We start from the raw sequence: 14,644 nt of genomic DNA, 5'->3' as shown, positions 1-14,644 counted from the left end.
CCAACCAAAAGTCCAACAATAGAGGTCCTTTTCTAGGATACCATGACAGACCTCCTCCCCCCTCACCCCCCGCCAACAGACACAGTCACTTGTACACTTATGTGGGTAGCCACACAGAGGCAAACAAACATACAGAGAGATGCAGGTACACACGCAGGCCCACACAGACATACAATACAAAGACACACACACTCATGCAGATATACACAAACACAGATTCCCAGATATAGTCACAGACATAAATACTCAAACAGATATACACAGACATGCACAGAGGCACACACATCCAGATACACACAAACCAAGTAGGCATGCACATAAAGACACACACATGGATGTATATACACACATACATCCATTTTTGCTGTGTTCCCAGCATCCTGACAGACTGAACTGGTCCTCCTACTACTATCTTCATTCCCATCTGCATTAGTTAGGGTTCTCCAGAGAAACAGAACAAAGAGGATATGTAATATTCTTTTATATGGTTACATATACCTACAATTATATTAAAAAGCAGAGACGTCACTTTGCTGACAAAGGTCCGTATAGTCAAAGCTATGGTTTTTCCCATAGTCATGTACAGATGTGAGAATTGGATCATAAAGTAGGCTGGGTGCCAAAGAATTGATGCTTTTAAACTGTGGTGTTGGAGAAGACTCTTGAGAGTCCCTTGGACTGCAAGGAGATCAAACCAGTCAATCCTAAAGGAAATCAACCTTTAGTATCCACTGGAAGGACTGATCCTGAAGCTGAAGCTCCAATACTTTGGCAAATATTTGACTCATTGGAAAGACCCTGATGCTGGGAAAGATTGAAGGCAAAAAAAGAAGAAGACAGCTGAAGATGACATGGTTAGATAGCATCATTGACTCAATGAACACGAATTTTAGCAGACTCCAGGATTTAGTGGAGAATAGGGGAGTCTAGCATGCTGCAATCCATGGAGTTGCAGAGTTGGACATGACTTAGTGGCTAAACAACAACAATACCTACACCTATACCTCTCTGTCTCTTTCTTTCTCTAAATATACATATATATATGGAACTGGTTCATGCAGCTGGCAATTCTGAAATCTTGCCAGTCCCCAGGGAAGAGCTCAAGTCAGAAAGCAGTCCAGAGGCAGAATTTCCTCTTCTTCAATAGAACCCCAGTCTTTTCTCTTAAGACCTTCAACAGATTTGACAAGGCCTTACCACATAGTGGCAGGTCATCTGCTCTTCTCAAAGTCTACTGACTGAAATGTTAATCTCATCTATAAATTACCTTCACAGCAACATGTAGACTGGTGTTTCACCAAATATCTGGATACTATGGCCTAGCCAAGTTGACACACACAATTAACCGTCACACCATCCATCTGGTAAGCCATTGCTCATATAAATCTCCTAAATGTCACTCTCATCACAATGGTCCCCCGCTCTAAAACCTAAACACCTTTCACCCCTGACTCACAGCAGACACAAGGTAAATAATTATTGAGTAAGTGAATAATGAATAGCCTTGCTGATGGGCATCGCTCAGCTCAACGCAGCAAAACATTTTGAGAGCCCAACAGTGTGCTTTGCCAAGAGCTCAACATCCAGATATCAAAAGCCTCTCTATGTGTCTGAAGCTCCAATACTTTGGCCACCTGATGCCGAGAACTGACCCATCAGAAAAGACCCTGATGCTGGGAAAGATTGAAGGCAGGAGGAGAAGGGGATGACAGAGGATGAGATGGTTGGATGGCATCACTGAATCAATGGACATGAATCTGAACAAGTTCCAGGAGTTGGTGATGGGCAGGGAAGCCTGGCATGCTGCAGTCCATGGGGTCACAAAGAGTCGGACATGACTGAGTGACTGAACTGATTGATGTGTCACTTGTCTTCTCCCTCCACCTTCCTGGGGCCAGGCCTGTGCTGCAGATATCACTGATCCCCACAGTACTTTAGACAAAGCAGACCTCCAGTTACTTGTGGATTAATTAATTTTATTCCTTTTTTACTAATCCTTATATCAAATTTAGGAGTTTTCCAGGTGGCTCAGTGGTAAAGAATCCACCTGCCAATGCAGGAGATGCAAGTTTGATCCCTAGGTCAGGACGATCCCCTGCAGAAGGAAATGGCTACCCACTCCAGTATTTTTGCCTGGAAAATTCCATGGACAGAGGAGCCTGGCAGGCTATAGTCCATGGGGTCACAAAGAGTCAGACATGACTTAGTGACTGAGCACACACGCATATCAAATTTACCTGCAATTTTAGGGCCTCATTTACAAAACTATAAATTGCTGTGCTAGTCTGTTTCTATTTGTATTTTTAAAGTGCAGATGTGAAGAGACATTTTCATACCAGGGAAGGGTATATATACTCCAGAACACTGACCATGGTCTCTAGAGGTGGGATTGTGGGTGGCTTCTATTGCATTTTTTATTCATTTGTGTGTCTTCTAACGTGCCCTCTGTGACCATGTGTTACTTTTATAACCTGTTTTTCTTTCATCTTTTCCTTTATGAGCATGAGGAGATTAAGGTCCTATTCTCAGCATTTTCTGGGGGCTCTCAGCATATCTACACAGCCTTTGAAAAGAAAGTGCTCTGGGACGAACGTCCTTATAAAAATCCATGAGGTCATAAAAGGTAAAGTGAACCGCAAACGGTTGTTCTGTTTTAATTATGTTCAAGTGTCAAGTAACAGGGAACTTTTCATAAAAGGTTTCGAGGAGTTAATGATTATGGCTGTTGTGAAACAAGAGACAGCAGGGAACCCAGGTACCTAGGTCTCACCTCGGGCCACTTCTCCAGCCTCCAGGCCAGCTGGGTGCCCATCAATGTGTTGTCAGTCTTGCCAGAGAAGCACTACCCAGCCCCGTGGGAGAAGCTGTGGGGAAAGCAACTGTTCTTTGAAATTTGCTTCAGATCCTGCCTGCCGAGCTCTCAGGAGGAAAGTGTTCACCTCTAGCCCAAATGAACTGGAGCTTCAAAAAACCCATAGCCTCAAGCCTGAACTTTGTATTTCTTAGACTGCCAGAATCCCTGGCTTCGAGGGACTCCCCTAAAATGGGAAGGGGAAACCAGAGAGCTGGAGAAGCACAGACACTTGTGGCTACAGAGTCTGAGAGCGACCTTGGATGTGGGGCCATGTGTGCGGGGAGCAGCTGGGCCTCATGTGAATGTGGGTGACCCAGCACAGGGAGGCTGGGTCTGCTTCAAGGCTGCCATTCCAAGATGCGCCCCCTGCACCAGGCCAAGTGTGTGAAATCCTCCCTGTTCTGACCCTGCGTGAGTTCCTGGGGTTTCCAGTGTGATACTTGATTAATGCAAATGGGCTGAAAATATTCCCAAGATTTGTGGATTTGTACAATTAGTGGTGGCTATTGAGGCCTATCTCACCACCTACAGCATCCCACCAGGGGTTGCAGTTTGTCCTGGGCCACTATGCCCATGCAGTAAAGACTGTAGAAGAAAGCAAGGCCCAGCTCTACAGCCTCACAGGCACATGCCCCTCTGCAGCCCTTCCTGGGCCCTGTCCAGGCAGAGAGACCACGTGTGTGCGTGTGTGCATGCGTGCTAAGTTGCTTCAGTTGTGTCCCACTCTTTGTGACCCCCGTGGACTGTAGCCCACCAGGTTCCTCTGTCCATGGTTGCCATGCCCTCCTCCAGGGGATCTTCCTAACCCAGGGATCAAATATGCATCCCCTGTGGCTCCTACGTTGCAGGTGAATTCTTAACCTCTGAGCCACTGGGGATTCCCAGAGAGACTGCAATAGCCCTGCAAAATGCCCTGGTGGCAGCACAATGGCCCCCAACCAGGATGCCCTCTTTGCTCCCTTTTAGTCACTGAATATCAGAGCCACGCCCATGGACCCAAACTCCTCATTTGGGTTCAAGCTCCCTGAGTGCAGGGCAGGGCTGGCTCTGGGCTCTGTACCTTCATGTTCCCAGAGCTCAGCACACAGTAGAGCTCTATAAATAGGTGGTGAGTGAATGCATTAACGATTGGATTGACTCATTTGTTCTCAGCTTACATTCATAGGGTAATGTTTTGGACAGGTCACATCTCACTCTGTCCCCTCAGTTTTTCAGTAGAAGGAGCCCATTGTGTCCCCTTCTTGCAGAATCCTTGGCACCGAGCCAGGCACACCCTGCCGCTCCCCAGGCGCCCCCAGCATGGCTGGGGCCGGAGCCTTGGTCTCTGTCACAAGCATCACAGGAGGAGTGTATGCAGCAGGGATTTACTATGATCAGCCTCTGTACTTGTTTCCTAGGGCTGCTGCAACAGCATCACAAACTCAGTAAAGCTTGGGTTAAAAGAGCACTCATCCTCCCACAGTTCTGGAGGCTGGAAGTCTGAAATCAAGGTGTCAACATGGTCAGCTCCTTCTGGAGTCTATGAAGGAGGATCTGTTCCAGGCCCCCCTCCCAGCTTTTGACAGCTGCCCATAGTCTTCGACATCCCTTGGTCTGTGGATGCGTCCTCACTCCAGTCTCTGTCTCCACCTTCATGTGGCATCAGCCCTGTGTGTCTCTTTCCTCTTATCATAAGGACAGTAGTCATGTTGTGTTAGGGGCTCCCCCTTCTCCAGTATGGCCTCATCTTAACTAGTTACATCTGCAATGACTCTCTTCCTGAATAAGTTCATGTTCTGAGATTCCTACACTGTTGTTGTTCGGTCGCTAAGTTATATCCGACTCTTTGTGATCCCATGGACTACACAGCCCACAAGGCTCCTCTATCCAAGGAATTTTCCAGGCCAGAATACTGGAGTGGGTTGCCATTTCCTTCTCCAGCAGATCTTCCTGACCAAGGGATTGAACTCACATCTCCTGCATTGCAGGTGGATTATTTACCACTGAGCCATCAGGGAAGCAGAGAGGACATGAATTTTAGGGAGACCTGATCCAACCCAGAACAACCTTCCTATGCCCCTAGCCAAGTTCTTCCTTGTTCTTCACCTACTCACCCCACCACCACCTGCAACCTCACTTCCTTTTTCCTTTAGTTGGGGGGTGTGGCCTTCTGGAATTCAGTCTCCTGTAGTCTAAGCAGCAGCTGGGAGGCAGAGGGGAGGGAGCTGTCTGTCTGTCACTGTTTCCCATCCTTGGACATGGACCCTCTGGGGCTCCTGAACTCCCAAGTCTGAACTGGAAGGCAGTGTACCCAGCTCACACTGCATATCAGAATCACCCAGAAGCTCTTCACCTCACAGAGCACTAACCACACACCCAGGATTCTGGCTCGCTGGGTCGGGGTGGGACCTGGCCTTGGTGTTTTTCAAAAGCCCATCAGGTGATTCTAATGTGAAGCCTGGGATGAGAACAGCTCTTCTGTTAGCACCACCCCATGGCCCCTACCCAGACCACATTCACCAGCACTATGGGTCTCTGCAGCTCAGCTGCCTGGGGGACCCAGAACATCCATTAGAAAACTCTCCCACCCCATTCTCAGACAGCAAGAGAGTGCAAATACATACATACTCTTGGGGAACCCAAAATAGACAGCAAAGACAGAATGTCCTTGTTGTTTCCTGTTGTAAAGTTTAAATTTTGCATCCTCTCCTATAGTCTGGCCATCCTGTTTCACAATTTTTTTGTACATTGGTGTGTTCCTTTTTTTCCCCTCCAGAAATAGCCAAGTGTAGAAATGAGGCTCCAGAAAGATGTGACATGTTTATACTCCTTGACACATTATTCGTTTCCCCTGAGTTTCCTGACTTTGAAAAGCCCAGCCACAGAGTTAGACGGAACAGCAGCTGATCTGTTTAAAATTCGTAGGGATTTGCATCTTACAGAGGAAAGCCCGCACCCAGAAAGATTAAGTCACTCACCCAAGATCACACAGTTTGTTATTAACTGAGTGGGTATGATACCTCAGGACCCACCTTTTCCACTGCACTGACCTAGGTGAACTGCTGACTTTCTGTGTGACCTTTGATAGATCTCTTTCCCTCTCTGTCAGTTTTCCTGCCCATAAAATACTGATGCTATCTGCTCCACTTCAGATGAGAAGGGGTGTATGGAAGCACTTTGAAATTATACATAAAGGCAAGACGCTGTAATTGTGGCAGTTACAGCCTCACGCTTCTAGGCGAGGCACAGAGATTCCAGCAAGAGAGCTGCCCTCCAGGGTCATGATGAGCCGGCCACTGTCTGAGGGCAGGAAGACCAGTGTGGTGCCGCCTGGTCCTCTGAGCCAGCTGAGAGGTCCAAGCAAACTCCCCGATGTTCCAGTCCCAGGACAGGCTGAGGCCTGCAAGCTCACACCCACGCTTCACTTTGCTCCCCACTGGTCCAAGCTTTGTCTCTGCCCGACCCCAGCCTAAGAAAGCATTTCCCCTAAACAACCTTCTGGCCCAATCCTGAGAATGTCTTTTCAAAATGATAAGTCATGGAAAAATGAGTGGCAAGCAAGGCAGGGCTAGCGTCTTCTCTCTCCTTTACGAGGCCGTGGAGACCGTCCCCCACAACCCAGCCCTTCCAGAGGAAGTGGGGGCTGCTCCAGGCCCCTCCCTCACCGTCCCAGCCTGAGCGAGGCTCCGCAGCCCACGTCCGCCCTTTTCTGTTTATACTGCGAGATGAGCTTCTCCTGAGCTTAAGTGCAGTTCTGGCCCTTTTGTTTGTTTTTAAGTCAAGTTACAACTTTGCTCCTGGATTTATTGCGAATTCCATTTATCTTCTTCTGCCCAGGGTCTCTGCACAAATTCTTTTGAGCTCTCCTCCCCTCCTGAGGACGTATAACCAGGGGGCACAGAGAAGGGAGAAGGAACACATGGACAACGATGGACAGAAGGACACGAGGGAGGACACCCTGGGGAAGGGCCAGAGGCTGTCCCCTGTGAGCCTGGGGAAGAAGAGTAAGGCTGGCCACACAGGATTGGCTGCAAGTCACCCAGGGAAGGTCAGGCCAAAGGAAGGCCAGTGCCTGACCTCCTACAAAGGACCTCCCTTTCCTACAAAGACCTCCACTGGAAGGACGAGCCAGGTGGACAGGCAAAGAAACCCCAGGCCTCAGTGGAGGGAGTAAAGAAAAATTAGTTCTTATTTGGAGGGAAAGAGCCCATGGTGGTTTCTGGCAGTGGTGGTATGAGCTTGGTAGCCCCAAGGGCCTGGAAGGGACGTCACGCAGGGCTGTCTGACAAGGGCTGAGGGTCTGCGGGTTGGCCGTGGACATGCGCCCATGGAGGCCACTCAGGCACCGGGAAACCCACTGGGAGGGCCCAGCACAGCATCTGAGAGTTCCCTTCCCTCCTCTTTCCTCCCCAGACACCGCTGGTTCCCCTAACCGCTGAGGAAGAGCAAACAACCACAGGCTGAAGCTCACCAGGGAGAGAAAGAGAATCCAACTGAGGGGAACAACCCACAAGCCAGGCATCCAGCCATGCTGCCAGCAGGTCCTCCTGAGGCAGGAAGTGACGGCACCCTGTCCCAGCAGAGCTCCTTGGTGGAGGATGTACAGGGGACACTCACTGGCTCTACTACAGGCCTTCACAGTTTGAGAGGGATGGGATGCAGATCCCAGGGGCTGGGAAAATGGGACCTGCTGGATGCTCAGTGCCTAAGGATCTGATGTCAGAATGGGGTTTTAATCTTCCCTGGCCCAGGAGAGCGGCTGTAGGTGGCCAGGTGACCATGGAGTGCAGGCTGTGGGACAGTGGGTCAGTCACTGAGGCATCCTCTCTCTCACCCTCCACTCCATGTCACCATCCAAACCCATGAAACTCGGGCCCCAGTGTCCCAGCCCAAGACCGCATTCAAGGAGCCTCAGAAAATAGGGACTGAGTGAATGAGAATAGGGCAGGCCCCTCTGCCCCTGGGAGCCATCCTGGCCTCCATACAGGTGCTGTTGCAAATGAGAAGAAGGACTTACCCAGGAGTTTGACAGGCTATGGCCTGGGCTCCACCCCATCCAGTGCTGCTGGGCTTTGACTCTCCCTCAGCGCTCATCACTCTGCCACAAGACCAACCTTTCCCCTCATCCTGCCCTCCATGCTCTGGCCCCTCCTCATCTCTCCAGCCTCCACTCTGCTCCATCTCAGTCATGGACCCGACTGGCCCCCTTCTTTGCCTGCAACTACTCACCTCTGAGACCTTCTCTACTCGTGGCTCTCGGATCACAACTTCCCCCTCTCACATCTTCCTTCTGCTGCTCTCCCCTCTAACCCTGTCTCTTGTGCTAACACAAGCCCCCATGTCCCTTTAGGAGCTTGCCCTCCACCAAGCTCTCATCTGCACCCTCGGGCCCACCATCCCGTTTTCTCTGAGCTTCCAGGGCCTGCAGAGGGCAGAGTCGCCACCCTGGCTACACACTTACCTGAGTCCTGCTCTGCTCTACAGCCAGCAAGTCAGCCAGACCATGGTCCCAAGGCTTTCACTCTCCTCAGAGTCCCCCAGGCCCCATTCTACCTTCTGTCTGCAGAATCTCTTACCGCCCACCTGACAGAGAAAGTCCAGGCCTTTCCACAGGGACTCCCTCAGTCTCCTTACCCCGCCTCCTAGCTCATTACATCACCCTTCCCTCAGTCTGAGTGCAGCTGACCTCCCACCTCCTCAGCACAACTAACTTACTTCCCTGGTCCAAGATGGCACATCAACTCCCATCTCTTCCAGGCCATGTTGACCCTGCCCTCATTCCTGGTTCATAAGCTGCATATTGACAGGTTTCCTGTGATCTGAATGCACATTCATGGGTGAGAAGCATGGCCTTAACCTAACATGGTTTCCCTTGGCCCTGCTGCCTCTCAGCTTGTTCTCCTTTCCTTTATTACAAACTTCTCTGTAGGGTCCTATACACCTTCTCCTTCTACTTCCTCTTCTTAGGCCTTGGCAATCGGCTGCTGGTCCGGGGCCATTTCATAGGACTTCCTCGCAACAGTGGCCCAGGAGCCACTTCACATCCTCCTTCTCATATGGCCTGGCGCCCCTCCCACCACTGAGATTTATTCTTGAAGCTCCTGGTTACGTCCTGCTAGGCTCCTGCTTTCCTCTCCATCCAGGTGCTCTTTACCTGCTTCTCTGCCCGGCCATCCTCTCCCTTCACCACATCCCCCCCGAACCCCCGTCTATCTCATCTACACCCACATCTTTAACCATTATGTCCAGGAGCTCCAGATCTCTAGCTACCAAAATGTCCACATTTCCACCTGCCTACTAGTCATCTCTACATAGGCATCTCAAAGTCTTTCTGCACAAAACTAAACTGGTCGTTTCCTCTCTGTACCCAGCTCTCTTCATCTCTGTGAATCTTCACTGTCCCCAATGCCCAGGCTCAAAAGCCTCAAAACTGTCCTTCTCTCCTTCTTCTCCCTCTCCTTGTACTTCTGATCAACATAAGGTCTGCAGAATTTTATTTTGCTCTATTTTTTTTATATCCTTCCCACCCCAGTGTGATTATCTAAATTCAAGCCATTATCAAGTCTTCCTTGGACCTTTGGGCTCCTTGCTTGTGGTCCACCTGCCCTTGAACACAGAGCCAACAATAGCGGTCCATCTCCCTTTCAAAAACTCACGTGGACTCCACACTGCTTACGGCTCCCCAGACAGGGAGACTCTGCCCCTGTTCTGGCCCAGTCCTCACTGCTCCATCATCACTTAGCTGATAGTCACTGAAGACCTACTGTGTGATGAGCCCTACTCATGGATGCCTATTTTCTGTTCCCAGAACTTGCTGCCCTCTCCCCACCAGTTTGCTGGTCCTTCTTTTGGTTCACTTGTTTTTCTTCCAGAGACACCTCCTCTTCGCTTCCATATCCACCTATCAACACTTTATCCAACCTTATTCATGCCTGAGCTCATAGCCCACCTCCTCCAAGAAGCCTATAAGATTCCAGAGACAGACTCAGTCTGTCCCCTTGCCCATTCTCCCTCCTGGTACTGTGGGTTTCCTATTACAACTGTGTCCGAACACAGGTATGGGTCTCATCTCCCTGGCTGAGTGGTCCTACAGGCCAAAGGACAGTGCTTGCTCAACTTTGTAGCCCAGACATACTTAAGAAAGTTTTGTTGGATTTGAATTGGGTCCTATTCCCTCATGATAAAATTGTGGCCCAGTCTTAGATGCTAGTCAGCAGTAGAATCACATCCCAGCCCTAGTCTCCTGGTTCCTGGTTACTCAGGAAATAAAGGAATCCCACGCTCACTTGCCCAGTGTCCAATTACACATGACCTCTACAGAGGTAGGTGGGGTTTTCCTGGCGGCTTGGTAAAGAACCTGTCTGCAATGCAGGAGACCCATGTTCGATCCCTGAGTCAGGAAGATCACTTGGAGAAGGGAATGGCTACCCAATCCAGTATTCCTGTCTGGAGAATTCCATAGGAAAGGAGCCTGGCGGGCCACAGTCCATGGGGTCACAAAGAGTTGGACATGACTGAGCAACTAACACTTTCACTTTTTCTCACTATAGAGGTAGGTACCCACTGTCCTCAACTCTGCTCTTCCTCCTCTAAACTGGGCAGACTAAGAACAGAAGAGAGAGACCTCAGATGTGTAGCCAAGGTGCAGCCAGGGGTCACCTAGCTTATTTTTCCAGCACGGACAGGTCTATACTGAATACCCAACAATGAGTGAAACAACCCTGTTTTCTGAACCTTTGGGGAAATTGCTTTCTCATCTTTCTCAGCAAAGAACACCACTGTCCCACATCTCCAGGGAAAAATTACTCTTTCCTCTTCTCTAAATCTTCCTCCTACTCCTCCAATCCTTGACACCCACGATCAATCTCATTCGCTGTGGCCAGGTCTTCTGCAGAGATAGGAGGAACTCCTCCTGCCTTCATGACAGCATCGTCTGTGCCAGAGAAGGACTTCTGAAGCTGGTTAAGGCTTATGGCTCCTAGGAGGAAATGATGCACCATCCAAAAATAAACAAATTAGTGTGTTTTATAAAAGTCAAGTAGGGGCTTCCCTGGTGGCTCAGACGGTAAAGAATCTGCCTGCAATGCAGGAGAACTGGGTTCAACCCCTGGGTTGGGAAAATCCCCTGGAGAAGGGAATGGCTACTGGCTCTATATTCTTGCCTGGAGAATTTCATGGGCAGAGGAGTTTGGTGGGCTACAGTCCATGGGGTTGCAAAGAATCAGACATGTCTGAGCAACTAACACTTGCATTTCATTTTCACTATATGTATAGCTGGCTGTCCACACTGGGTAGTCGTGCAGGAGTTCTCATAGCAGGATTTGGGGAAAGCTAAGCTTTTTCATTTGGTGAAGGTTCACATAGCTTTGTGCCTGGGCACCCCCACCCAGAATGCACTCAATTCTCCACCACCAGATCTGGTCTGGACATCACAGTGCCTGTGAGATTCACCTTCATTTTTACATCTCCTTGCTTCCAGTCTATCTGTGGCTTTACCTCAAATCCAGTGAAAGTTTCTCTCCTTCAGTATAAGGAATTGGTTCATTCATCTTCACAAAAGCTGGTGGCAGGATCATGCAGGAGACTCATATCTTTGCAGTGAATTTCAAAGACCTGACTGAGTAAATACCATGTCGTGCCAACCTGCCAGGGCATAGATTGCATCAACCACAATTAGTCACAGCAAAGGACATTTTGAAAGTCCTTCACATTGCATTCTACGTAACTTGAAACAGAAAAATATTCATTTCTCTGAAGGAGCTTATGTTCTCTTTCAAGGTAAGTGGGAGCAGGCTGACCTGGGAATGGGCACTTGAATATTTTCACTTGCGTGGGAAGTCCAGCTGTCTCGATGGTGCCCAGGAGACAGACCAACAAGGGGAGAATTCCTGTGTTTGGGACTGGGTTTGTAAAGGCTCCTGTTTGTAACAGCCAACTTACAGAAGAATTTCCAGCTGTTGTCATGGTGAGAGAGCCCTCCTGATTCTGACTCGGGCTGTTTCTATGCTCTGGTCTCTCCTATTCCTTTTGCTGGGCTGGCTACCCCCTTCAAACCCCCATCCTCTGGGCCAGCAATGGAGCCAGGTGACACTTTGCCATCAAGAAACAGAAGTTGTAAAAGGACAGATATTGTATGAAACTACTTAGATAAGGTACCTGGAGGAGTCAAATTCACAGAGGCAGAAAGTAGAATGGTGGTCACCAGAGGCTGGTCGGGGAGGAATGGGGAGTTTGAGTTTAATGGGTAGGAAGTTTCTGTTTGGGAAGATGAAAAAGTCCTGGAGATGGATGGTAATGTAACAGAATCGTTTACTTAAAACTGGTTTAAACAGTATATTTTACGTTCTACAGTTTTTACCATAATAAAATAAGAACAAAAGAAATGTAAGTAGGGACTTAGGGGTGGTCACAGCACTGCTGAGAGAAGGCAGTCAAGTGACTCAATTTCCATCTCTAAAGAGGGTATGTGTGTGGGTGGGTGGGAGGGTATGTGGGTAGGTGGGAGGGTGTGTGTGTGGGTAGGACGGTGTGTATGAGGGTAGATGGGTGGGTGTGAGGGAGTATGGGTGGTTGGGTGGGGCGTGGGGGGGGGTTGGAGGTGCGCATATGTGCACATGTGTGCACAGCTACATGCATGTCATGGGCGATGTGACCCTGCAGGAGTGAAAAAAGGAGGTACAAACATCATAGTTAAGGAGGTGAGCCTACTAGACCAAGCCATTTAACCTCTAGGGCTTCCCATGACTAGTTTGGAGATCATTCTGCAAAATGCAGACCAATGGAAGATTCTCAGTAGAAGTTGCTTGAATGCCAGAAAGCCTGCATAATATCCTTGGAGGGCTGGGTGGGAGGCCTTTTCTCCATGACCTGTTTAAAAATGAATTTCAGATGTTCTAAGAAAGACTAGGTTTTGGGGAGGTGAGAGAAATTGGGGCTGGAGTTCAGAGTCTGCCCCTGTGTGGCAAGTCATGATGTTTAATTGAAACTTAAATGCCTAAGTTCAAAAGAGTATAAATATGAAAATACTCTTTGTAAACAGTACAGTGCCTCTTCATCATCTTTTATTCTTTCAATCAAGCCTAGCTACGGGAGCAAGTTGGCAATGTATTTTAAAGAACTCACACTGCAGGGAAGTTTGCATAGACCCTAAAATACAAGTTCTCCTGTACTACCTGCTGCAGGATTCTTTTGGCTTTGGAGACAGCCCAGTCACAGCTGAGAATGAAATCTAAAGTCCTAGGAGCAAGACTTTTTGAGAAAACAGATTCTACAGCTTCTGAGGGGAGAGGTCAAGTTAAATCAGACATTCCTGAGAAGACTGGCACATATCAGTACTGATATATTTCTATCAGATCATTTTTTTAATCCACATGCCATAAAATCTACCATTTTAAAGGGTATAATTCAGTAGTTTTTAGTATATTCACAAGGTTTTATAACAATCACTACTATTAAGTTCAGAATATTTTCATCACCCCAGAAAGAAATCCCATATTCATTAGCAGTCACTCTCCATTCCCCCCTCCTCTAGCCCCTGGCAACCAGTAATCTACCATCTACCTCTATGAATTTTCCTATTTTTTAATTTCATATAAATGTAATTTTACCATATATGACCTTTTGTGTCTGGCTTCTTTCATTTAGCATGTTTTCCAGGTTCATCCAGGTTGTAGCGTGTATAAGAATTTCATTCCTTTTTATGGCTGAATAGTGTTCCATTGTATAGATACACCACATTTTATTCATTCATCAGTTGATGCACATTTGAGCTGTTTCTGTTTTTTGGCCAATATTAATAGTGCTGCTATGGACATTCATATACAAGTATGGGTGATGTATTTTCAGTTCTCTTGGGACCACATCTAGCAGTGGAATTGCTGGGTCATATGGTAACTCTATGTTTAACTTTTAGAGGAACTGTCCATTTGTTTTCCAAAGCAGTGGTACCATTTTACGTTCTCACCAGTACTATATGAGGGTTCCAATCTCTTCACAATCTTATAACACTTGTTACTGTCTGTCTTTTTCTTATAACCATACTAATAGGTATGAAATGATATCCCATTGTGATTTTGATTTGCATTTTCCTAAAGACTATACATGTTGTATATTTTTCATGTCTTTATTGGCGATTTGCATGTTTTCTTTGAAGCAATGTCTATTCAAATCCTTTGCCGCTTTTTTAAATGTGGGACATTTGTCTTTTTATTGTTGCATTGTAAGAGTTCTTTGTGTATTTTGGATACAAATCATTTATCATATATGTGCTTTGCAAATATTTGTCCCATTGCATTAGTTGTTTTTTCGCTTGATAGTATCCTTTGACACACAAATGTTTTTAATCTTGATGAAGTCCAATTTATTTTTTTCTTTTGTTGCTTGTGTTTTTGGTGTCACAGCTAAGAAACCATTGCATAGTGCTGTGTTTTCACTTGTTTTTCCTCACAGTGTCCAGTTTGCTTTAAATTTCATCTAATGACTTTTAATTTCAGATATCATACTATTTCCTTGCTAGAAGTTCCATTTGGTTATACACACACACAAGCACACACACACATACTTCACTTCTTTCCTCATTCTATTCATGTTTTTCTTTAGATCTTTGAGCGCACTTTACATAGTGACTGTCTGCTCATCCTACCAACTCTGTCATTTCCAAGTCTGTTTCTATTGCCTGATTTTTCTCTTGGTTATGAGTCCCATTTTCCTTCTATTTGGTGAGTCTAGTGATTTTTTTTTTAACTGGATGTTGGATTTTTTAAAAGTTACATTGTGGATTGCCTACTTTTTTTGTTTTTTAACCTTCCTTTA

The sequence above is a fragment of the Cervus elaphus genome, chromosome 12 (assembly GCF_910594005.1).
Source record: "Cervus elaphus chromosome 12, mCerEla1.1, whole genome shotgun sequence".
Classification (NCBI taxonomy): Eukaryota; Metazoa; Chordata; class Mammalia; order Artiodactyla; family Cervidae; genus Cervus; species Cervus elaphus.
Note: the sequence above shows the minus strand (reverse complement) of the source record.